The sequence below is a fragment of the Lissotriton helveticus genome, chromosome 5_1 (genome assembly GCF_964261635.1).
Source record: "Lissotriton helveticus chromosome 5_1, aLisHel1.1, whole genome shotgun sequence".
NCBI lineage: Eukaryota > Metazoa > Chordata > Amphibia > Caudata > Salamandridae > Lissotriton > Lissotriton helveticus.
The window spans coordinates 2,067,773,455-2,067,798,830 of record NC_136065.1 but is presented as its reverse complement, the minus strand read 5'-3'; the positions used below and the strand labels follow the sequence as shown (position 1 = coordinate 2,067,798,830).

Here is a 25,376-nt window from a genome sequence, read left to right as displayed (position 1 = left end):
GGGTTCTTTGGCGATGTGTCGGGCTTTCTTTCTCGGTTTTCGGGGCTTCGTTTCTGTTGGGCCTGTGTGGTACCCTCTTCATTCCTTCATGATGGTGTCTCTTCGGTTGTTTCTTCCCTTCCTGTTGGTGGGGTTTTTCCTGGATTCTCTGGTTCTTTGGGACGCCTGCTTTCATATGTCAGTTCACGCGGCTTCGTGGTGGTTCCTACGTTCTGTGGGGGTGTTGTTCATTTCCGCTTTTTGGGGATGCCTTTTGGATGGTCTGCGCCTCCTGGTGTGTTTGCTGACCTTTGGCTCCCTGGGTGGTTTTGTTGAGCTACTCTGTTTGGCCTGCTCTGGGGTTCCGGGTGTTCCCATCCTTGGACGGTTGGTTGATTCTTCCTCTTCTTTCCTTCCGGCTCCGGCCCTTTCACTGGGTGTTTGCTGGCTCCTGAGTCGGTTTGGGTGGATTCTTGTCTTGGAGTCTTCCATTCTTTGCGCCGCTCAGGTGCTCCTGTTCGTTGGGTGATTTTGGCGCCTCGGTTGGTAGGGTCTTCCTGCCGGTGCCCTGCGGGCTGGCTCTGTTGCGAGGACTGCGGTGGTTGTTGGGGGCTCAGTCTTCCGCTTCTCCCCGGTGGCTCCATGTTCCGCGGCTGTTGTCTGCTGCTGTGGGGTTTGTTCCTTGGGCCCGTTGGCGCTTGTTCCCCCCAGGTGTGTCTTGCTCTGGGGCTTTGGGTTCCGGCTTCTTTGGGCTGTCTGCTGTTGTTTCCGGGGGGTGTGGCCTTTGGCCGCGGGTGGTCCTGTTGGCTGGTGGTTCGCTCCTCTTGCGTGGCTGCCCTTTTATGTCCCGTGAGCGGTTGCCTCTGTGCCTGTCTTGGGCTTGTTGGGCGTTGATTGTCCTTGGACCTGTTTCTCTATGGTATGTCTTGTGCCTCTGCTGCCGCGGGCTCACACTGGCGTTGGGTTCATATCCTGCCTCTGCTTTCGTGGTGTCCCTTGGTGGTTTTGGTTCTTGTGGTGCTTTCGTTTTGACCGGAGAGCTTTAGCTCGATGGTTTGTCTTGTGCCTCTGGTGGCGCAGGCTCGCACTGGTGTGAGTTTGGGTCCTTCTTCTGCTTTCTTTGTCTCCTGCGGTCGGTGCGGTTGGCCTGGCCTCTTTCTGCCTTGGCTCCTCTTGAGGTTCCTATCGGTCTGGTCGGACTGGGTGGTGGTGCCATGGGGCTTTGGCTGGTGGGTGTTTCTTGTACCTTATTGTGGTGCCCGCCCTCGGAGGCCTGGGTTCGAATCCTGCCAATGCTGTGATTGTGTCCCCTGGTGGTACTTTTTGTAGTTCCCTTTGGGCTTTCTGTCTGCCGGGGGTTTTGTTCTTGTGGCGACTCGCCTGAGTGGGGTGTCTCCCTCCCTGTCCGTGTTGGGCCTCTTGCTGACCTGGTTCGGGGTTCCGTTGTTGGTCCTGTTTTGCATCTCCGAGGATCGCCTTGGGTTGAGGTTGTTCTCTGGTTTGGCCCGGCACTGTCTGGGGGGTGGTTGCCCTGTCCTTCGTTGGACGGGGGCCTGCTGTGTGCCTTTCCTCAATTCGGAAGCCCTTCGCCTCTCCTGTCCTGGGCCGGTCGTGGGGTTTTCCTTCCTGGATTACTGTCCGGCACGGGGTGTGTCTGCATTGGATTCCGGTGCGGGTCTTGGGTTTCTGGGCGGTTGGTTTCGAATGGGTCGGCCTGTGTCCTCCCTGCGTGCTCTGTGGGCGGATGTGTTGGCCTTTCAGGGTTCGGGCATTGGGCCGATGCGCCCCTTGGTGTCCGGGTGGTTTTGGATGGTTCCTCCTGGCGCCGTTCTTTCGTTCCTTTGCTCCTTGTTGGGGTTTCTGGTTCTGCCTGTTTTCTGTCCTGTTCCTCTTTCTGGGGTTTCGGGGCAGCTACTCTGTTTGACGGTTGTGCGGGCTCTGGAGGTGTTCCTCCTTCCTGCGGTGTCTTTTTTATGGGGTGGTTTTCCCTTTTTGTTGCCTTTGGGCTGGCTGGTCCTGTTTTGGGGCCTGTTGTGGCTGCTCTCCGTCGGTGGCTGTGTTGGCTGTGCGGCCTGCTGTTGGGCTTGTGGTGTGTTGGCGCCTGGGTCGGTTCGAGGTACCTAGCCTCGGGGGTGGCTGCTTCTTGTGCTTGCTTCCGGGGGGCCTCCCTGGCTGTGTTCTGCGTGTATGCTGCTGGGTGTTCTCCTCGAGCTTTTATGTCCTCTAGTCGTTGGTTGATGTGTGGGACTGTGTCTCCTGGGTTTGGGGACGCTGGGTTGTGTTCTGCTCGGGTTGTGTGCCTTCCTGCCTGTGAGGCTTGAGTCTGTTTTGCTACTGTGTGAAGCCGATTCTTGCTTTGGTATCTGCTCAGGGGTAAGGACTGGGACGGGGAGGGCTGACGAGGAGGTAATGACCGGTTACTCACCGGTAATATTCATTACTCCGAGTCGTAGCCCTCCCCGTCCCAGTCCTGGTTCCCATCCCTCCCTCCCTGTTCGGCTTCTTGTGCTTGGTGGTACAGGATGTGGATGGGCGGGTCACATGATTATATGCCTTAGGGTGTGGGTGTGGCCTGGAGGGAAGGGATGGGTTTTAGTTGCTTGGGAGTTTCTGGTGGGAGGAGCTATGCTCATGGGTAAGGACTGGGACGGGGAGGGCTACGACTCGGAGTAATGAATATTACCCGTGAGTAACCGGTCATTATATTCCAGCGGGATTCTTGGAAAATTTGAAGCTCACCCCCCTCTGCCCCAATCTTCCTGACCCGGCTTTGTCCCTGTGGAGGAGACATCCTGAATGAGACACCTGGGTGCCTTATATTCGTACCATGGCACAGGGCGAGGCAGAACCTATCGTGACATTTTGATTCCCGATTGTTTACCATCACAACAAACGTCTTCCTTCTGAAGTAGAAAAGGCATCGTTTCATTTCTTTCATGGGTGAAGCTGTTCATTTTACAGCAGAAGAGGGGACACAACATCTGGAAGTTTGCGTCAGTAGCCAGAACCCCTCGGTGGTGCCACGTGGGCCATACACTTGCTGTCCCTGATATCTTTGCAGACGTACCCACCCTTTTTACCCACATCAGTCAGCTTTGCTCCCTGGTTACCAGTGGAGCCCCATCACTGCATAATGTTTGCAACCTCTCCCAAGCGAGCCCAGGTCAGGCACAAAACAGCAGTCTCTGCCTCCTTACCGGAACCACACCTTCCATCAAGACAATGCCAAGCACATTGACGGTGATGGTGATGGCAGTAATTCTACAGGGCACGCAGGTGTATAACTTTGCTCTGCAGGTGGACAAAAGATAACCTCAGATTTTGCCCACTTCATTATTCTGGGATTTTTTGTTTAGTTTTTTAAGTAGTTTTTAAAATAAAATTACTGTGGAAAACAAGCACTCGTGTGCTGTAACGCAGAGTCATTCTGAGTGAACTCCGAGCAGACCAGGAGAAGGGTGTAGGCACTAAAGAGAGTCGGAGAGGATGAAAATGTTGGAGCACAAGAAATCCAACAGTGCCAAAAAGCACTGCATGCTCAATGTATTCGGAAGGCATTAGGATTTGTGACAGGGCTTGATAGAATGTGGGACATGATACACAGTATCTTGAAGAGCCCAGCATCATAAAGCTGAGCCAGAAAGTTTCACAGGCAATAGTGGGTAACCTTACACCTTTGCCAGCAGGGCAGGTCTACAAACCAGAGTCATCACAGGGAAAATGTTGTACCCAACCGCATGCTGCAGGAGGCTGTGTCAGGAATGGGACCGGCTACTCTTGGTTGGGGTACGACAGCCAAGGAAAGCAGCCCCTTACTCTGCAGCCCACAATGGAAAGGCCAAGTGGCACTATATAAAACAACTTAAACCTATTTTGACTTCTACTTGTATAGGCCATCTGTTTGCATATTTTTTTTATATTATATGACAGGCTTGCTCAGATGTGTGCCTAAAATTCACTTTTTTCCCTGAATCGTAGATCTGAATGTTGACCCTTTGTCCGAAACTTTTAGTCGCTGCCCAGAATTGGACTCTATTCCAGGTGGCCATCATAGATGGGAGACAGGGAGAAAAGGGGGGAACCGGGAAGTGTGTAGGGCAGAAAGTGATGGAGGAAGAAAATAGTCCCGCCGATGCAATGGGAAGCAAGGCACAGTGTCACGAGGGGAAGGATACATCATCCTATCAGAACACTGTTATACCAAAACGCTCTTTGGCATGAGAAACTCAAGATTATGGAGGAAAGCTATTGAATCAGGACCAGGAAAGTGAGATAGACAAGAAAACCGTCTACCTATGAGCTATTCTAAGTAGATGTCATGGACTGGAATCAATAGGTCTTGCAAACAGATAGCTAAGGCTGTCTGTAGTCAAGACCTAAAAAGTATTTTAAACAAATGTATGCAAACAATAAAAGGGGTTCCAATTCATTGCCAAAGGTGGAAATCCATCATAAACTCATGCAGACTTGCATACATAGGCGGACACATTGATCGTCCCAACTAGCCCCATAGGATGCAAGGACCAGATCAGTAGCCACACTTGCATCAAGAGTGTCGGTTGGTATCTTGTGTGTCCGTCCTCCTATATATGTAAGTCTGCATAAATGTGTGTGTCTTTTTGTTAAAACTACGAATCTGTTCAGAGTAATGCAAAGCATCGCTTCACGCTGGTTTGCGTTACTTTTTCTTACAAACCAATGCAGATACCAATTTGCTCTGGTTTGTAATCCTGAAAAGGATTTTGTGTCGGGTCTGCATTATAAAAGTTACGCAGAACCTTTGTAAATCGAGCCCTATGAGTCCTACAGGAAGAGCAGTGGCAGAATGTATAGCGACTACAAGCCAAGCTGCTGTAGTTCACACATCACTGGGGCTCTTGCCCCCGGATTCATCAATGTCCCGTTTTGCGAGTCCTTAATAGCGATTATTAAGGAATCGCTATTAAAGACTTGCAAAACGGGATTCATGTAGAAATCGCAATATTATTTGCGATTTCTACAGCTTCCTTATTTGCGATTAGCAAATTGCTAATCGCAAATAAGGAAGCGATTTCAAGGGTGCCAGGGGTGTCCAAAGGACACCCTGTAGCACCCCTGAAATGAAAATGTAGACTGATGTTACAAACACACACATGTCCAAAGGACATGTGTGTGTGTAACATACAACTTAGAAAAATGCACTAAAGTCCATTTTTCTAAGTTTTCGCTATTCACTTCGAAGTTACACTTCGCGGAAAATAGCGGCCCCATATTGCGAATTCGCATTTTAAAAAAGGTTCATGAATAGCATTTAAAGAATCTCTAATTGAGATTCCTTAAATGTGATTTTTCGCAATATAGCGATTTCTAGTATAGCGATTTTTGCATTTGGGATGATGAATCCCAAATGCAAAAATAGCGCTCGCAAAGGGCCAGATTCTCAGAATCTGGCCCTTTGCGAGCCGATTTAAGTATGATGAATCTGGCCGTAATAGTCTCTGCCATGCCCTGTGGTAAGGGCATCTCTCCTGGTGATGGGTGAGTAAGAACTGGTGATAACAAAGACATGGTGAATAAATAACAGTAGACAGGAAACTGGACTATGTGACAATCACAGTGCTATTTCTAAAGCAGCTTTTTCTCTTCTTGTACATTTTGCTGTCCCTCCCCACCACGTCTTCCAGGTGCTGCTCTGTCCCCTCTCAAGGTCACACAGCCCGCTGCTGTGCTTGCCACCGTCGGAGGGTCGGTCACCCTAAAATGCACCTTCCCTGCCCAGAGTGGAGGCATGGTGCAGGCAGTCTGGCGCCGGAGGTCCCACCCCTCGAAGGCCTTGGATGACCGGCACAGTGAATACAGGGGACGGCTGACCATGTCCAGTCTGGTGGAGAACAGTGGCGGAGAAGCGAGCCTTGGCATTCGGGCGCTGACTTTGAATGATTCGGACATCTACTTCTGCAATGTGACGTCATCCCAGTGGGGTCACGGACAGGGGAACGGCACCAGGCTGGAAGTAATCAGCTCGCAAAGTCCAAGTAAGTGCCTGTTAGGAAAAAACTACAGCAAGCAGCACACATGACAGAAGGAACTTGCCCTCAACCTGGGGCCTGAACAAAGAGCTGAGATAATGCAGGAAGTGTTATTGACAAGGAGTGTTATGCCAGTGGTGTAGCCCAGTGTCAGTTTCAGAAGGTATTCACTCAAAGGAAACACTCACTGGTCTGGAAGAAGCAAGGCAGGGACCCTGCACAAATGATTCCACACACATGCACATCACAATTAGTATGGGTTTATTGCACACAGGCTGTCAGGGCAAAAACAGGCTCAGTGGACCCTCCAGTCCCATTTCTCATCTCACATCGCAGGCTGATCCCTCCTGTGCAGGGATGACAGTACAGCGCGAAGAGGCAAATGTTCAAGGCTACCAACACAGGGTCCCCATCCTTGGCCAGAGAACAATAGTAGTATTGGCGATTGTTTTCCCCCCTAATTAGCATAATTGCTGACATCATAGGACATGTGACCTCTGACTCCGATGACATCACATAAAGTGACATCTTATCCAAATCATGGTGACAAAGATGAAACATCAAATGAGCATGTTTACATATAGTTGGCAAACTTTTTTGTTGTTGTTTACCATGGGGATCACAATGGGAAACATACTTAACCACGATGTTTGAACAACGACTTACCAGAACAACGAAGAGGGCTGAACCACGAAGGTAACATCCACGAACGACGGAACAACGAAGGATGGAACCACGACTTTTAGAACACCGGAGTTGCACATAGGATAATTTAGGAAAACTTATAAATGGGTAGATGGGGGGTGTGGGGGGACTCCCCCCACAAATACGATTACAAAAATATATATAGATAGAAATATAACGTGATTAATAGTTAAGTTTAAAATACAGCTAAGGTTGTTAACATTTAAATTACCGGTTTATGTCAGGAGATGGCAGTGTTGCTTTGATTTTAACAAATTTAAATGTTTAAGAATCAAGAAAAGAATATGATCAGTGTGCTCGTTTTTGTAAACAGATATTAGCAAATATTTTAGAAAAAAAAGGAATAAAATGAAAAAGTGTTATTAAATCTTATTTTTTCGTGGTTTAGGGAGTAGTGGTTTAAAATGTAGTGGTTAAGTAATGGTCGTGGTTTAGCCTTCGTTGTTCCAGGTGTCGTGGTTTAGGCAGTAGTTGTTAAATCATACAATTGATCACAATATCTGAACAGGAATACCTCCAGTCAAAACAACTCCCTTGGCTTCAACTGTGAGTCGGAATCTTTCTGTAACTGGTATTTGTATGCCAACGGGCAGCGGAGCACTGTGCAGGGTCAAAGGTGAGCATACAGTCAACGAGTGATAGGAGAGAGGGTGCTGGGTTCTGGGGGCAGGAGTGGACTGTTCCGCATCGTGATGTAGGGTTTGTAAAAAGGCCTTCAACTTTTTCCTGAATTAGAGCTGCGCTGGGGTCTTTGCACATTCCCTCCTTATAACATTTCCAAAGCATGTTTATTTCCTAACACTACTGCTTTCCAACTTTGATTTTAAGAGGGGGGATACCTTTATTGCAGGGAGGACCTGGTTATTATCTTTCTAAGGTCACTTCCAGCGTCCTGAGGTGTGTAGTTCTGGCACGCGCACAGGTCAAGCCTCTCAGCCTGACCTTTACTTTCCACCTGCACATAATGTGATTGTCACCAAAGGCACTTAATGAAAATCCTTTGAAAAAAAGCATTGGCAGTCTCACCTGTGGCATCTATTGGCTTGGCCAAGGTTGTTTAGCAATGCTATGCACCATAGCTAAAGCGAAACCCAAAGAAAACAAGCATTTGCAATGCAATAGGTCTCGCATTTGCGAGAGTTTAAGCTATTGGCATTGTAAATGACAATGCCTTTTATTTATGTTTTAAAAACCAACACGTAAATAAAAGGCATTGCCATTTACAATGCTCAAACTCTCACAACTGCGAGACCTATTGCATTGCAAATTCTTGTTTATGTGGTTATGGAGCCAGCATAGAAACTTTAACAGGCAAGAACATTTAGGTCAAAGCAGCACTTTTGGTGAGTACTGCCAACTTTAGAACCACGTCTTGACACAGGAAAACCATATCTAATGCTGGCTTAAAGTGGCAGAACCCCTGCTCCTGATTGGCTGACACGGAGACAGCACTGAACCTCAGGCCCTGTGTTTATGCATGGAATGTGCAATAAGCTGGCATTTCTATTAGGTCTGGCTAACGCAGGTAAAAGTTAGCATAACAGCTGGATCCAGGTGTGTTGCTCCAGTTTCATCTGCACCACCGGTACAGAAACCATCCCTCAACCTAAGAGTTCCTTATATTCTGTGGTTCTCCATCTATACGTCTCTTTCAGAAACAAGCACAGAACTGTATACAAGGTAATACAATTAAATATGACTGACACTGCCAATTAGTCTATTGTTGGGTACAAGCCCTTCCATCTGCCAATTGTACGTCAGCAGTAATCAAATTCCCTTTTTTTTGCATCAACAGGAAAATTTTTGTTTTGACTCTCGAATAATTTAGTGGTGATCCTGATGTTCACTGCCCTTGGTTTACAGAGTGCAGACATAAGAATCAAACATGTATAGGTTTGCCAAATGCAGCTCGTTTGGGTAGAATCGTAAAAACATTATAATACCCAGCAGTTAACTAAAAACTATATCATTACTGTACCTAAACATAGAAAATTGTACTTTATATATGTCACTATATGTGCGCGAGAGAGAGTGAATGAAGTGTGTGTTTTTCTGTCTAGTGTGGTTATTGTGCGGATATAGATCTGATTATAGGTCTCTTGTTGTAAGTGTTTTCTAGGATCCTATATGCTTACATGTTTAAGTAAGCTAACGTGTGAAATCATGAGGTTTGCCTTGGACACCGACCCGTGCTTCCCTCTGACATACATACTTAGATCAAACACAGCCACATGTATTTAAATTGTGTGGTTCATATATCCACCCACAAACGTCAATTGTGTAGCGCACATTGTCTATGTGTGAAACCAAAACACACATACAGCACTCCCCAGTCGCAATAATATATAAACTCAAGTTTGTGTACCAAACCACCTGCCTGAGGATAGGGTGACAGAGGAAGAGGAGGAGAAGTGAGTGTGTGTGTGGGAGGGTAGCGAGGAGGGGTGTAGGTGTGCGTTTGCCTGTCTTAAAATTGGAAGAATCAGAGGAAAGAGAAGGGAGTGTGACTTACAGCAACAATGCCTCCGAATCCAGCGTTGGGTGTCTCTCGGAATCCTCAGAGTACCCGGGAGACTTTCCATGCCCATTCTGAGTTGGGTAAGGCCTCCCTGCCCGTTCTCGGTTGGGTAAGGCCTCTTCCTGACTGCCTCCGTGCCCGGTCCACAAGAGTCTGCCCGGAGCAGCCCAGGAGACTGACAGAGTCGCACGAGCCACTGACTGACCACCTCAATGCCAGCCTCGACAGTTGACAGGAGGAGGGGAGAGGGCATTCCACACATCTGCTCGATCTGAAAATATAATCCAGTCCCGACCCAAGATGGGGAATCCCGGCCTTCTGTTCCAAGAACGCCTGCCTCGCCTGAGCCCTGGAGTGTGGCCTGGCTGCCTGTCCTGCTCAAGCCTCAGGCCCATGGCTTCTAAGGGAGTGGGGCAATTATTCAATACAATCAACACCACCAATGGAATGCGTGTCTGGATTCTGGAGGGCTTTCATCACTTGTGCAACTGTCCTTTGTGCCTTCTAGCAGGCTACTGGTACTGGACTGCAGAGACTCTGCCCTTTAGTGTTCAAGTTCATCTACACAGGTATATAAATTGTTTATTCGCTCCCAGAGCATTTTTTGCAGTACAAGAGCAAACAGACACTTTTATTAAATTCCCGTGGCTTGTACTTGCTGAGGTTCAGAAAGCCAGCGTATGTGAAGTCTGAATGCTGCACGGTTAAGGAGACCCGCTGTGTACCCAACAAGCAGCAAGTGTGCCATCAGCTGTTGGAGCAGGTTTATTTTTCCACTGTTGTTTTATTGGCATCGTTTCACATTAACCACGTGGTTTTCAGGTAATCCTCGTCCAGCAATTGCTGGAATCCAAGCAGATAAACACAGTCGGGAAATCCCAGATTTTCCATTCACTACTTGCAAGGTGTTATTTCATGCTCAGTACGTTTGGATACTTAAACAAGTAGAAAAACTAAATGAATTACTGAAATCCATAACTTGAAGAAACGGTTCACAACCTCTCTTTCCTTCTTTCATTTAGTTGCTTCCCAGTGAAATGGATCCAAAAAAGAACAAGCCCGCGAGTGGTGCACGGGCGCGCCACAGCGAGACATGTGGTTTCAATTATGGCGCCTGTGTCTGGGCACGATAATTGAAAGCACATGGCGGCGGTGCGGGTAACCAACACCAATAGGCCATGGGCGCAGCAATGCGCCCATGGCCAATGGCCATGGGCGTGCTGTCTTTGTTAAAAAGACACACGCAAAGGCAAATAGTGTGGGCCAAAAAGAAAAGCACACACACAAGTATGTGCGATTCCTAGGTTAGTTTCAAACCCCCTACAAGAAGTCTCTTTCTGCACGAGCCGTGCTGCGCACTGCAACGCTAGGCGCGAGACCTAAAAAAATGCTTTGACGCCAAGTTAATTTTGAAGTCGCTTGCACCACAAATGTGTGACGACAAAATGACGCATAAAAAACAAACTGGATCAATACGTTAGAAAATAAAATAGCAAGAAAGTGTTTTTATATCCCAAAGCAGGTGGGGTAAAGGAACACTGACATCTCTACTTGATGCTCCCTCCCCCACCTGTGTGTGTGAGTCTAGCCTACGGTAACACTCAGCCTGGGGCTGCCTGACAAATGCATGCTCAGCATAAGTCCTCTGCTAGGGTTGCCATCGAGCCAATAATCTTATGTCCATGCCAGTAAAAAAAACCTGATGAATCTTAACCTTAAAGCACATTAAAAACACTTTAGGGCTGTCTAAACTATCCCTACATTACTACTAAAAAAACATACAGTATTGTGTTGACAATATATAATACATTCGATTTTTTGTAGTATCTTATTCAGTCACCAACTAATGCCCCTTTAAAAAAATTAAATCCATGAGAAAGGCCAGTACTTTTGCTCTAAAAAAGGGGACAGCTCTACCTTCTGCAGGCGCTGAGGGCACACGATTGCTGCAGCGCTGTATGTGGATGAAGAGGCTGGATCTGGCTTGGAAAGTGCAGTCTGTGTTCCTCTGGTCTTGACGTCCCCTTCCATTGCTCCTCTATGCATGCCTTTGGTGCACTGTCAGGAAGGGGGAGGGGTGTTGGCTGTGGAAGACACTGCTTGACTTCCTTCTAATAGTAACCAGTTTTAAATAAAGCTGAGAGCCAGTAGGGGAAAGTCGGGGTGCACCTTCCAGAGCTAATCCCAAATATTAATGGCAAATGCAGGGCCGTCTAGGGCAGGCGAGCTAACAAATTAACTGGTAGAGCTGAGCCAGAGCTAAGCCAATGGGCTGGTTCGGCACTTAGAGCTTGTGCACGAGCCGAGCCCTGAACAAGTTTCCTATGTAAATCATACAACAAGTATCAGGTACAACATGATAAAGGGCCAGATGTAGGAAGGCAAATACCGGTCGGTAACGGCCGATTTCGGCGTTACCGACCGGTATTTGAAGATGGAGATGTAGGGGCATGTTAAAATACAGAATCAGTAATTTTACTGAATCGGTAATTTTACCGATTCTGTAAAATACAGAATCGGTAAAATTACCGATTCTGTATTTTGACATGTAGGTAGCACTGCAATCAGTGCTACAGGGGTCTAAGAATTCGTTATTTACCACCAACTAGAAGTTGGTGGTAAATAATGATAACCCTTTAAAAAGCATTTTTTTTGCTTTTTAAACAGTGCCATGTTGCAGACATACATGCCCTAAGGGCATGTATGTCTGCAACATGTGCACCCATGCACAATTGAGGGGTGCAACAGGGTGTCAAAGTGACACCCTGCCACCCTTCAATGTTTCCCCCAATTACCGAATCGCTATTTACCGATTCGGTAATTGCCATTCATTCCTATGGGCCTACAGGCCCATAGGAATGAATGGCAATTACCGAATCGGTAAATACAGATTTGGTAATTACCGAATCATACCGATTCGGTAATGAAATCGGTAAAATTACCTAAATCCCGATTGCCAGTTCTTAAATACCGAATCGGTATGATTCGGTATTTAAGAATCGGTAATCTGGGATTACCTTCATCTGGCCCAAAGTCTCTTCAAAATTCAAAAAAGTGTGTTTCTTTGACATTAGTAAGTCACATTATGGCATTGCACTGAGAGTTTTTAAAAATGAACTAATCCTGCCCTGGCGACAGTGCCAAGTAGTGAACTAAGAGGCAAGACAGGTGTCATGTAAACCTTGTACGTGGTCCAGATTATTATAGAGCAACATTCTTATTAAATCGAACACAATGGGTTTTTGTACAGTATTCTGAACTCACCTATTTGAAAGAGCTTTGACTCATGATAATGAAGAACTAGAAAAATAAAAAAACGAAATCCCTTAGCAGAAAGGGATTCTAGTATTTTACTGACCTTTGCTGGACGTTTTCTATCAAGATAGTTAAACAGAGGCAGTTGCTGGAAAAAAGTCGTCCCTAAACAAAAGTGGAAGCAGACTAGTCCTGGGCAAATGCTTCAAAGTTCACACAAAGTACACACAACAGATGTTCCAGACAGCGCCAGCACTGCCTAGGCTTGACCTAAAAAGGAGCGGGTAACAGGTTTCAGGCTTAAGCCTGGCTTGCGCTTTCAGTGGCTCGCCCACGTCTACTTCTAGGCAACAACTGCTGTAAGGGGCATGGTGATGTCCACGGCTTGATAGGTGGTAAAAAGGAAAACCAAAGTCCGTTTAAAAAAAAAATACTATTTATAACCTCTCAGACAGCTGCGACGCCTGGCAACCCCTAAACGATGTCCATGGTGTATGCGTGTTTACTGTTCGCATCTTACCCTGCCGGATCTTGGAGGTTAGCTGTGCACATTAAAAAAAACAGGCATTTATGGCCGACTCGCTCTGTCTCCCTCGAGCGGCTATGGCCGGAGGGGGAGTGAGGCGGGGAAATGTTTCGGAAATACCTTCATAACAGCAAGAGAAGAAGCCTTGTTGTGTGCTGTGATGAACACAGCAAGTTCCCAATTCTGACTGGTGCTTTCTTGAAAGTCTGAAGGCAGCACTCATGATGTGCAGACATAGGCAGGTTCAGCAAATAGCATCAAAGCAGCATTTATTTTTAATGAAAACTGAACCAACTATGTAAAATAGCATTCACTGTGGTCATTTTGGGCCATATGTATCATTCCAAATTGCAATCCCAAACGCCGAAATTCACAGAATTTTGGCATTTGCGATCGCAATTTGGCTCAGTGGTATGTATGAAAGAACTAACTTTTGCTAAAGCGCTTGTACCTGTAGGCGCTTGCTTTGGGATACCACCACTGCCGTTTGAAGCTCGCCGCACCCGCTCCGCGGGTGCCGCTTCGTCGTCTCTACTAGGGGCTGGACTTTGGACGCTGCAACCGGCGCTGTGGAGGACCTGGGCTTGGGCGTGAGGCTTCAGCGGGGCTGCGAGCGTTAGCAGGGACTCCATTGCCCAGGAGTCCCTGCGTGACAGTGGGAGACCTTCCGGTCCGCTCTCCCTGTTGGCCCGCCCACCGCCCACTGGAGGGCTTTTAAACCCCTGTATTCACCTTTTCCCTGGGACGCCACTAACTTTTGCTAAAGCGCTTGTACCTGTAGGCGCTTGCTTTGGGATACCACCACTGCCGTTTGAAGCTCGCCGCACCCGCTCCGCGGGTGCCGCTTCGTCGTCTCTACTAGGGGCTGGACTTTGGACGCTGCAACCGGCGCTGTGGAGGACCTGGGCTTGGGCGTGAGGCTTCAGCGGGGCTGCGAGCGTTAGCAGGGACTCCATTGCCCAGGAGTCCCTGCGTGACCGTGGGAGACCTTCCGGTCCGCTCTCCCTGTTGGCCCGCCCACTGCCCTCTACGTTCACTACATCTAGGACCAGTACTCCCGCAGCGCGGGACGCAGCTCGGGGCGAAGACCGTGCAAAGAGCGGGCCGTTTGAGGCCGTTCGAGAACGTTAGAGACTGGACTGGGCCACCCCATTTAACTTCAGGTATTACTCCAAAATCTACCTCCCAGCTAAAATATTAATACGCCCTCCTCTTAGTCGCCCCTGAGCCATATTGCCCATTATGAGCAAAATGGAGACCAGGAGCAAAGCTAACCAGGTAGCTATTGGCCCCACAACAACGGCCCCAACCCAAGGTACAATTGACAACTACTTTCTGAAAGCAGGTTCTCTCTTGATAGACGATATTAATCTCCTTGAAAGACGAATCTCGCAGGAAATAGAGTGGGTTAGGAGGTCATCGATGGGTGCTATAGCGATGGCAAAAACTCCTGAAGACAGGCGGATTATAGATACTTTACAACTTGGTGCCTGCGGTGGGGCTCAGCGACCCACTAGCATAGATCTCTCAGAGGTAACAATAAGTGATTTAGAGGACAGGAGTCTCCTCTCATTGCCACTAACGCAAATCACCCAACCACCTAACCTAATAAACACGGGGGAGGACACTGATCTAACAATTCAATGCCCCACCTCACTTAGGGAAGAATCGACCACGACAAATGATACCCCAAATTTAGTAGGGACACCTAGTACAAATCGGGGGTTAAGGGAGGGTGCCATTCAAAAAAGGATACCGGGGAAACAGAGCACTAAGGAAAGAAAGACTAAAAATGTAAAGGAAAAAATAGGGAAAAACCCTATCACAGTCAGCTCAGACCACACTAGCCAGGAAAGAACCTCACCAGTGATAGCGATTGACCCCTCCCAGCAACCGCACAGTGACATCCTCACTGATCAGCCACCTCCCATCATTGAACATAATTCTGAGTTACCAGAAGAGGACATAACATTAGCTGACATAGGCCGCCTTCTGAAGTCAATCATAAGTCCTTTAGAAGCACGCCTGATGAAAATGGAGGCGAGACTAATCAAAATTGAGAAAACAGCCTTACAGATTATGGACTGTTGGAAACCGGGGGCTCCCTGCCCCACGCTCTCCAACATTGACCCAAAACATAACGGTAACTCGGTCACTCCCAAACCTGCAAAAGGTAACGAGGCAGTAATAACATCTACAGCGGGTGACAAAAATACTAAATCACACAGTAATCAACCATTAAAATCAAAATCTAAACCAGCAGCGCTAGCGACTTCTGGTCCTACTAAACAATCTCATACTATGCAACAGCGACCAATTTTAGTCAATGATAATGTGCAGCCTAATTCACAACACATGAGTTCCCCCATACCTCCCTTGACTACCAACCATGATACACACGATTCGAATCATCCAAAGGTAAAACCACCGAGAACAGTTACTGTCAATCTCCCACCTGAGGTTGCTCCATACACTGCTATCTTAGTTGGGGTACCCGAATTAAAATCGGACTCGTATGAAACTGATGAATCTCTCAAAAATAAAGTCATCAATTGGCTTTCAACACATAGACCCCTCCCTAGAGGCATGACCAGCGATATTCGCATGGTCAGAAGAGTCTCATGGGTAGGCAAGAGACCCAAAACAATCAGTGGTGACTGCCTATTGGTGAGTTTTAGAGAACCAAGAACAGTCTCATTCGTTTGTAATCCATCGTTGGAAGATGAAGGGAGTAACATTCACCCAGTCCCTCTCTCGTTTTTCTACCCACCTAATGATCATGTAACTAATGCCCAGACCAGAGGACTTTATCAGAATTCAAAGGATGACTGGGAGGGTAACCAGGGAAGGTGGAGAATTCCCTTCAACCAACCACGAATACCCCCCTTCCGCTCCAACACATATAGTGATCCCCATGGATGGGAAACTGTTCAGAGAAGAAGGATGGGAAGGGGTGGATTTGATAGAGAGGAGCCATGGCCCCCGAGATCTCATCAGCCACCACTTCTACCACTATTCAATCATTATGACTGCCTTGAAATGGTGGACTGACAGTTGGCCTCCACGAACGGGGCGCAAGCACAATCGACAGGGAATGAATGTGGCAATTATCCCCCCCTTATTTGCAGGCAGGAGAAAGCCACAACTGGGACTTTTGATCTATCCCGGGACCTACATAATAGGGAAATTAGTCTAGATGACCCACTAATGGACGAAGGGCAAATGGATAGTCCTCCTCTGCTAGAAAATATAAGTCCTACGGCCAAACAATTTGACACCCAGAATGCCCCACAAACCCTAAAAATTCTATCTTGAAATGTGGCTGGCCTGACCAACAAAATAGACTCGGACGCATGGGCCGACCTAACGCAACCAAATAGCGTCTGTCTCTTTCAAGAGACCTGGTCAAGGGATGAGACCTCCTTTAGGGGCTTCCATACATTTTCAATCCCCGCTGTCTGGGGTGGGAAAGGCAGACCTTCTGGAGGCTTAGCAACCTGGGTGGCTTCGGATATAGGATGCCGAGCATCAAGATATCCAGTAGACTCTGTAGATATACTGGCTGTCTTACTTGAATGGCCGGGTCTTTTTAAATTACTGGTTATAAACATCTATTCAAGGCCAGTCAAAATAGCGTCCACTTCCAAAACCATAGAGGCTCTGTCATGCCTTCTGGAAACCATCCCTGCGGATATGTCTTACCTAATAGGGGGGGACTTCAATTCACACTTTGAGCCATTACCTGGTCTACTTGATGGACCCTCCCTAGAGGAGGATTCAAGTTGGCAGGTTCCTCGGACTGAAGCACCCCCTCCCAGAGCATGGACATCCCTTGCCGTACAGATAAACACTTTAAATCTCACCCATGGTTTGAGAGCCTGCAACGGCCGTACTAGGTCCGACATCCCGACCCAATGTACATTTAATAAAGCAGGGAGGCAATCCAGAACAGACTATTTCCTGGTACAGTTGCAGGCATGGAAAAGGGTGGTGGACTTTAAAATAACACCCAGGCATGATAGTGACCACAATGCCTTGGAACTAGAGTATACCATCCCTTGGGTGAGAGTGTTAGGCGAGGAGAAACCGAAAGGAGGAAACCTTTTAGAGAACAACAGGAGGCGGATAAAATGGGAAAAGCTTGCCTCCAGTGGAGAAAAGCTTGCCTCTCTCTACGCTGGGATCATTCCCATCCTTGAGGAGGCTTTTGACCTGTGGAATCCATACTCCACAATAGATAGAAGTGAGGATTTAGCTCAAGTACATATTCATCTAATTAAGAAGCTTGAAGCTGACCTCTTCAGCATAGGCCGCCCAAGAGCACAGGGACAAATCACAAACTCCTGGTATAACAGCACCTGTCGCTCGGCAAAACGAGACCTCCTTTCCACCATAAAAGAAGGAGGTGCTAGGTCGGAGATCCGCTCTAAAAGGAGTGTCTACAAATCACTTATAGCTAACGCTAGAATAGAGTGGGACATACAGCATTGGGAGAATCTATCGGATTCCCTAGCTAAAAGGGATTCCCGTAGATTCTGGAGAATAATCAATCATGGGAGTGGGGATCTTCCCTCTGCAATTGAACCCAACATTGCTGTCAATGTTTGGCAGGATCACTTCCAAAAACTATATGCCCCTGAAAGCGATGAGTTAGTAACATCAGCATCTACCAGCATCACTACATATACATCTGCCCCTTTCACTTTAAAAGATATTAAGGTGGTTATAGTGGGGCTAGCTGCCGGAAAAGCCCCGGGCTTAGATGGGGTGCCAGGTGACCTTTTTAGACAGGAACCTGGGATCTGGGCACCCTACTTGATGGTTTTATTTAATGCAGTGCTGGGGGGAATGAAGTTACCAGATACTTGGCTGGGAGCGGAGGTGGTCCCGATACACAAAAAAGGGTCGCCCCTGCTCCCCGCCAACTATCGCCCGATCAGCCTCATTGATGTAACTCAAAAGTTGTTTGGAAGGCTAATCCTGGATAGGCTGCAATGCTGGATGGAAGAGACTGAAATTTTAAGCCCTCTTCAAGCGGGATTTAGGAAGGGAATGTCAACAGTGGATCAAATACTCAGATTAAATATCCTATTTTGGAAGACAGCATATCTAGAAGGGGGGTCACTGTATGCGGTCTTTGTGGACCTCCGCGCCGCCTTCGACTTGGTCCCTCGGGCCAAGTTGTGGGCGGTACTGGGGGATATGGGTGTCCCTGGAGATATTCTCCAGATTCTCATCAGGCTACACACAGACAACTATGCCCGTGTAAGATATGGAAAGGGCGGTAGGCTGACAGATAGGTTTCCTGTCCAACGCGGGGTAAGGCAGGGTTGTGTGTTGGCGCCGACCCTGTTTTGTCTATTCACGAACGGGGTGATAGAGCACTTGTGCAGAATCCCTAACATTGATGCGCCACAATTGAACAGCAGCAGGGTGCCAGCGATCATGTTCGCGGATGACACCCTGCTGTTGTCAAAAACACCAATGGGGCTACAGAGGGTTCTGGACGGATTCTTGGATTTTTGTAATAAAAGGGGATTAGAAATAAACCCCGGGAAGACTAAATTCATGATCCTGAGCCACAAGCCCAAAAGTTGCCCAAATCCCCGCTTGGGATCCACACCCCTAGAGAGAGTCCAAGTGATTGAGTATCTGGGCATAACACTCAATCAAAATTTAACCTGGTTGCCACACAAAACAAAAGCAACCACAAAATTAATTCAGAGGGCCGGTGCTATCACAAGAATTGCCAACAAATCCTCCCTTCGTCCACTGGCACCTGCAATACACATTTATAAAGCCCAAGCATGAGGAGGCATCACATATGGGGCTGAACTATGGGGACACACATCGTTACAAACTATACAGGTGGCAGAGAACAATTTTATCAGACAATTGACGGTCCTTCCTTTGAGCACTCCCCTACTCCCTTTGAGAATGGACTTGGCACTGTGCCCAATTACCGAAGAACTGAGCCTCAAACCCTTGACCTACTGGAGGCGGTTGTGGAGCAGCCAGGATCTGGGCCACTACAGAAGTGAATTACAGGAGCTCCTTAGATCAATACAAGTGACCAAAATTCCATGGCTCAAGTACATTAGGGACACGTGTATGACCCTCGGGGTCCCAGAGCTATGGTGTAATCCTGAACTAACGTCTGCAAGGCTTCCGAGGAAAGAACTTTCTAAACTGTTCTATGGCTTCAGGCTACAAAGATCTATGAGTTCAATCCGGGAGGGTTCTCTAACCGATATATTCACTAAAGTAAAAGATTCTTACAGTCCTGAATATGTCCTAGATGCTATGTCCCCAGTGTACGTAAGAAAGATTTTTCTCCAATGGAGATACGGCTCTCTCCCCTTGAGGTCATTCACTAAAACCTGGGATGGTAACCAAGACTCAGGCAACTGCCCTGCGTGCAATTACAAGTTGGAAAGTGACCTACATGTGGTCTTGTTCTGCAAAGCCTACAGTAAAACTAGGAGCTATTGGCTAGTCCCTTACTTAAGGAACTTGGGCTTTCGAACTTATGCCCCAGCCTACAGAGTGCTTAAAACTGACCTTACATCTCCAACTGTGTTTGTAATGGCGAAATTTTTGGCGGCAATGTGGAGATTACGTGCAAGAATTATAAGGGACTCCAATGCGGCACGACCAATTAGTTCTTAATCTAATCTAAAAATGTATTTTGAAACTGTGAACATGATTTTTCGAAATTTTAAAATTGATGAATCTACTTTTTAAAATGTTTCTCTTTTTAACGATCCAATGCTTGTTTACTTGTACATCTTTTATGATCTTAACGATCGAAATAAAGATTATTTGAATTTGAAAGAAAAACTGCCCGCATAATAAGGAATCGCAAAATTTGTGATTCCTTATTTTGCAATTGCATTTAAGGAATCGCAAATTACTATTACTTAAACGCAATGTAAGAAGCACAGAAAAAGTGCAATTTGGCATTAAGGAATCACAAATTACCACAAACTTCTGATTGAATTTATGATTGAATTTATGATTTCTATGAAAAATGCAATTTTTTGCATTTTTCTAAGTGCCCTGTAGCACACATACATGCCCTTAGGGCATGTATGTGTGCCACATGTGCACACATGTACATTTCTAGGGAGTTTCCTAGTGGTGGCCATGCTGCAGTCCCAATGTAAAAAGTTCAATCGGGTCGGGGACAATCGATAGTTGCCCGGCGGTATTGCCTCTGTGACCCTCTAGTTATTTAAATCAATGAAGAGGCAGGCGCTGGAGACTGGAAAGCAGGAAACAAGGTTTTTTTATTCTCTCCGGAGGAGAACACAACGAAACGGACAGAAGGTATCGTTCTGAGGTGCTCTAACTGTATTCCTGAGGCCTGGCCTCTTATACACACATTTATGACTTTATTGTAGATTACACATACATGTTAAAGCTTTGATGTACGGAAAAGACATTCTCGGAACTCCCCTTTGGGCCTGTTCCCACACACATTTACAGTTGAAGTCCCCACCCTAGTCACAACAGGTGATGAGCATCGCGCAGCTGGATAATCCGCCGATTCACGGAATGTGGGGGTTTGATCGGATCTCATGGGGTGGGGGCTTTGATCAACCCGGGGATTCTTTGATGGGGGAAGCTTTCTATTGTACGGGGAGGGGCAAGGATGGTATCGGCAGAGCTGGGTGTCGGCTTGGGAACGGGGAGGACAAAACGGGCACACGGGGAAAAAGGGGGTTTGCATCTAAGGGCCGGAGATCATGAAAGGAAAGCAGGGAGGTGTCGCGCTGGGAACAGGATGAGGGCCTGGGGCAGAGCAGCGCCGAAGAAGGGGTTTATGATTCAAGGCAGATGCAAGCAGGGGGGGTTGGTCAGCGTGCAGGCTTAGTGAAGGCGAAGGGCTATGTCAGGGGCCAGCGGCATGCAAAAGGGTTCGTTCTGATCGGGGTATCTTAGAAAATGGCGGGCGCGCACGACAAAAAGTGTGGCATCAGGGGAAGAGGCAAGATGGCGCAGATAATGTTCACCAAACCGTACTAATTTTCAACACCAAGAGGTCCAGAGCAGGAGGTCCTGTCGTAAGGTAAGTTTATTTTCAATACATTTTAAGTTTATTTTCGTGCGAGCGCCCGTTTAGATTTATATTTTTTTATTTTATTTGAGGGCGGCCCGCCCTCCCCTCCCTGTTGAGGCTAGCCACCATTGGCCATAGGCCCTAATACAAGCAGTGAAAACGGGGCCCTGTGCCCTTGCAGTTAGTAAAGACAGGCACAACTCAGGGTCAGAGGGCCACTAACACTGCTGGCTATGGTACAACTGCACCTGCTGAACTAATTATAGCTACGACTCTGCCAGGAAGCTTACAACTCTGTCTGCACCACTGATGTATTACTTGCTTTAAGTTCAATAAAAAGTAGCATCACCTTCACACACAGATCTTCTTCCAGTTTGAGTTGGCCCTTTCTGAGCTACACCATAGTACGGGGCCTCTAAGAGTCAGATAGAACTAAGAGCATTGAATAAAATTAAGTGCACAGAATTAGAAGTCTTTCTTACGGCTACTGCTTGTTCATTGCCTACAGAGGTAGAGGAAGCTACCATCTGCTATACAGGGTGTCTAGAGACAGCTTGTAAAAAAGTTGCCCCTGTGACAACTCGGTTTCCTAAGCGCTCTCAACCAACAGCTCCCTGGTACTCTGATGAACTAAGGAAACAAAAACGTGCCTGTATGCGTCTAGAACGCAACTGGAGAAGAGAATAGAATGAAGCAGAAAAAGAACTCTACAAACAAAGTCTTACGCTCTATAAAAGCCTCTTACTTAACACTAAAAGAGCATTGTTTGTGAACCAAATCAAACTGGCTAAATCTTCAATCAAAGAATTCTTCAGGACCGTAGCCAGATTCGCCGACCCCAGCCCACCTAAAATTCAGAGCAGTCAAGAGCTGAGTGAGAAAATCGGCACTTTCTTTTTACAGAAGGTGGAGGTTATTTTCTCGTACTTTAGATTCTCCCCATTGGGAGGGACAGATGCTCCAACTATAGCCAAAATAGCAATAGCAGTTGACCTACCGCCCACTCTGGACAAGGTCTCCCCGCTGGCCACGAAAGATACTATAAACCGCCTCACCTCTATTAGATAAGGCTCTCCTTATGACCCCTGTCCAGTCTCTGTGATTAAACTAGCCCACTGTGGCCTAACGGCTAGGGCGGTCGACCTCGGAGCTGGGGAACCAGGTTCGAATCTCTGCAGGAATGCTCAGCATTCTGTGATTCGGGCAAATCACTTAATCTCCCTGTGCCAAACAAAACAAGCATTAGAAATGCAATCGGGCTCGGATTTATTTAAGTTTGAGCTAATGGCATTGTAAATGCCAATGTCTTTTTGCCATGTGTTACGGAGTGTGTGCATGTGGTGTGTAGTGGAAGTATGTTTGTTGAATTGTAATTTTACCAATGGTGGCATGCTGTGCTTTATATGAATATGTTTAAAAGTAAAGTGTACCATACTGCGATTGCTTGGTGGAAAAGTGCACTGCCGGCTGGAGGTGTGTGTGCCTGGTGGAAGGGTGCACTGACGGCTGGTGGGTGTGTGCTTAGTAAAAGCGTGCACAGATGGATGATGGTTGTTGGTGTTTGTGCATGGTGAAAGCATTCATTGACGGCTGGGGGTGTGTTGTTGTGTGTGTTGTTTTCTGTGTGCTGGTGAGTGTGTGGTGGTGAGTCTGTGGGGGTGAGCCTGGGGAGTGAGTGTGGTGGTGAGTGTGTTGTGTTGAGTGGTGACAAGTGTGTGGTGTTGAGAGACTGAGGTGTGTGGTTTGTGTGTGCGTTATGTGTGTGTGGTGTATGTGTGTGTGGTGTTTTCTGCACACTCACACACTGCCCCGTAACATTCACACACTGCTCACCCGCACACTCCCAATGTCACCCTGCATAGTCACACACTGTTTACCCTGCACACTCATTCTGCACACTCACACAATGTGCACCCTGACACACTGTCTCTGCAGTCACTCTGCACTCACTGTCACTCTGCACTCACTGTCACTCTGCACTCACTGTCACTCTGCACTCACTGTCACTCTGCACTCACTGTCACTCTGCACTCTACTGTCACTCTGCACTCTGCTGTCACTCTGCACTCTGCTGTCACTCTGCACTCTACAGTCACTCTGCACTCTACAGTCACTCTGCACTCTACAGTCACTCTGCACTCACTGTCACTCTGCACTCACTGTCACTCTGCTGTCACTCTGCACTCACTGTCACTCTGCTGTCACTCTGCACTCACTGTCACTCTGCTGTCACTCTGCACTCACTGTCACTCTGCTGTCACTCTGCACTCACTGTCACTCTGCTCTCGCTGTCACTCTGCACTCACTGTCACTCTGCACTCACTGTCACTCTGCACTCACTGTCACTCTGCACTCACTGTCACTCTGCACTCACTGTCACTCTGCACTCACTGTCACTCTGCACTCACCGCCACTCTGCACCGCCACTCTGCACCGCCACTCTGCACCGCCACTCTGCACCGCCACTCTGCACTCTGCACCGCCACTCTGCACTCTGCACCGCCACTCTGCACCGCCACTCTGCACCGCCACTCTGCACCGCCACTCTGCACTCTGCACCGCCACTCTGCACCGCCACTCTGCACCACCGCACCGCCACTCTGCACCGCCACTCTGCACCGCCACTCTGCACCGCCACTCTGCACCGCCACTCTGCACTCTGCACCGCCACTCTGCACCGCCACTTTGCACCGCCACTCTGCACCGCCACTCTGCACTCTGCATCGCCACTCTGCACCGCCACTCTGCACTCTGCACCGCCACTCTGCACCGCCACTCTGCACCGCCACTCTGCACCGCCACTCTGCACTCTGCACCGCCCCTCTGCACCGCCACTCTGCACCGCCGCAACGCCACTCTGCACCGCCACTCTGCACCGCCACTCTGCACCGCCACTCTGCACCGCCACAACGCCACTCTGCACCGCAACTCTGCACCGCCACTCTGCACCGCCACTCTGCACCGCCACTCTGCACCGCCACTCTGCACCGCCACTCTGCACCGCCACTCTGCACCGCCACTCTGCACTCTGCACCGCCACTCTGCACCGCCACTCTGCACCGCCGCACCGCCACTCTGCACCGCCACTCTGCACCGCCACTCTGCGCCGCCACTCTGCGCCGCCACTCTGCACCGCCACTCTGCACCGCCACTCTGCACCGCCACTCTGCACCGCCACTCTGCACTCTGCACCGCCACTCTGCACCGCCACTCTGCACCTGCACTCTGCACCGCCACTCTGCACCGCCACTCTGCACTCTGCACCGCCACTCTGCACCGCCACTCTGCACCGCCGCACCGCCACTCTGCACCGCCACTCTGCACCGCCACTCTGCACCGCCACTCTGCACTCTGCACCGCCACTCTGCACCCCCACTCTGCACCCCCACTCTGCACCCCCACTCTGCACCGCCACTCTGCACCGCCACTCTGCACCACCACTCTGCACCGCCACTCTGCACCGCCACTCTGCACCGCCACTCTGCACTCTGCACCGCCACTCTGCACCGCCACTTTGCACCGCCACTCTGCACCGCCACTCTGCACCGCCACTCTGCACCGCCACTCTGCACTCTGCACCGCCACTCTGCACCGCCACTCTGCACCGCCACTGTGCACTCTGCACCGCCACTCTGCACCGCCACTCTGCACCGCCGCACCGCCACTCTGCACCGCCACTCTGCACCGCCACTCTGCACCGCCACTCTGCACTCTGCACCGCCACTCTGCACCCCCACTCTGCACCCCCACTCTGCACTCTGCACCGCCACTCTGCACCGCCACTGTGCACTCTGCACCGCCACTCTGCACTCTGCACCGCCACTCTGCACCGCCACTCTGCACCGCCATTCTGCACCGCCACTCTGCACCGCCACTCTGCACCTACACTCTGCACCGCCACTCTGCACTCTGCACCGCCACTCTGCACCGCCATTCTGCACTCTGCACCGCCACTCTGCACCGCCACTCTGCACCGCCGCACCGCCACTCTGCACCGCCACTCTGCACCGCCACTCTGCACCGCCACTCTGCACTCTGCACCGCCACTCTGCACCCCCACTCTGCACCCCCACTCTGCACTGCCACTCTGCACCGCCACTCTGCACCGCCACTCTGCACCGCCACTCTGCACCGCCACTCTGCACCGCCACTTTGCACCGCCACTCTGCACCGCCACTCTGCACCGCCACTCTGCACCGCCACTCTGCACTCTGCACCGCCACTCTGCACCGCCACTCTGCACTCTGCACCGCCACTCTGCACCGCCACTCTGCACCGCCACTCTGCACCGCCACTGTGCACTCTGCACCGCCACTCTGCACC

The 25,376-nt window shown here is 49.0% G+C and overlaps 1 long non-coding RNA gene across 1 annotated transcript in view; it reads left to right on the top strand.

Annotated features, from left to right (window-relative positions):
* Positions 1 to 25,376, top strand: part of LOC144753987 (uncharacterized) — an 89,567-nt gene that overhangs the window by 54,661 nt on the left and 9,530 nt on the right. Inside the window, exon 2 of the long non-coding RNA XR_013594623.1 lies at positions 5,643 to 5,993. This is a non-coding gene — a long non-coding RNA (uncharacterized LOC144753987). The remainder of the gene's footprint in view (positions 1 to 5,642; positions 5,994 to 25,376) is intronic.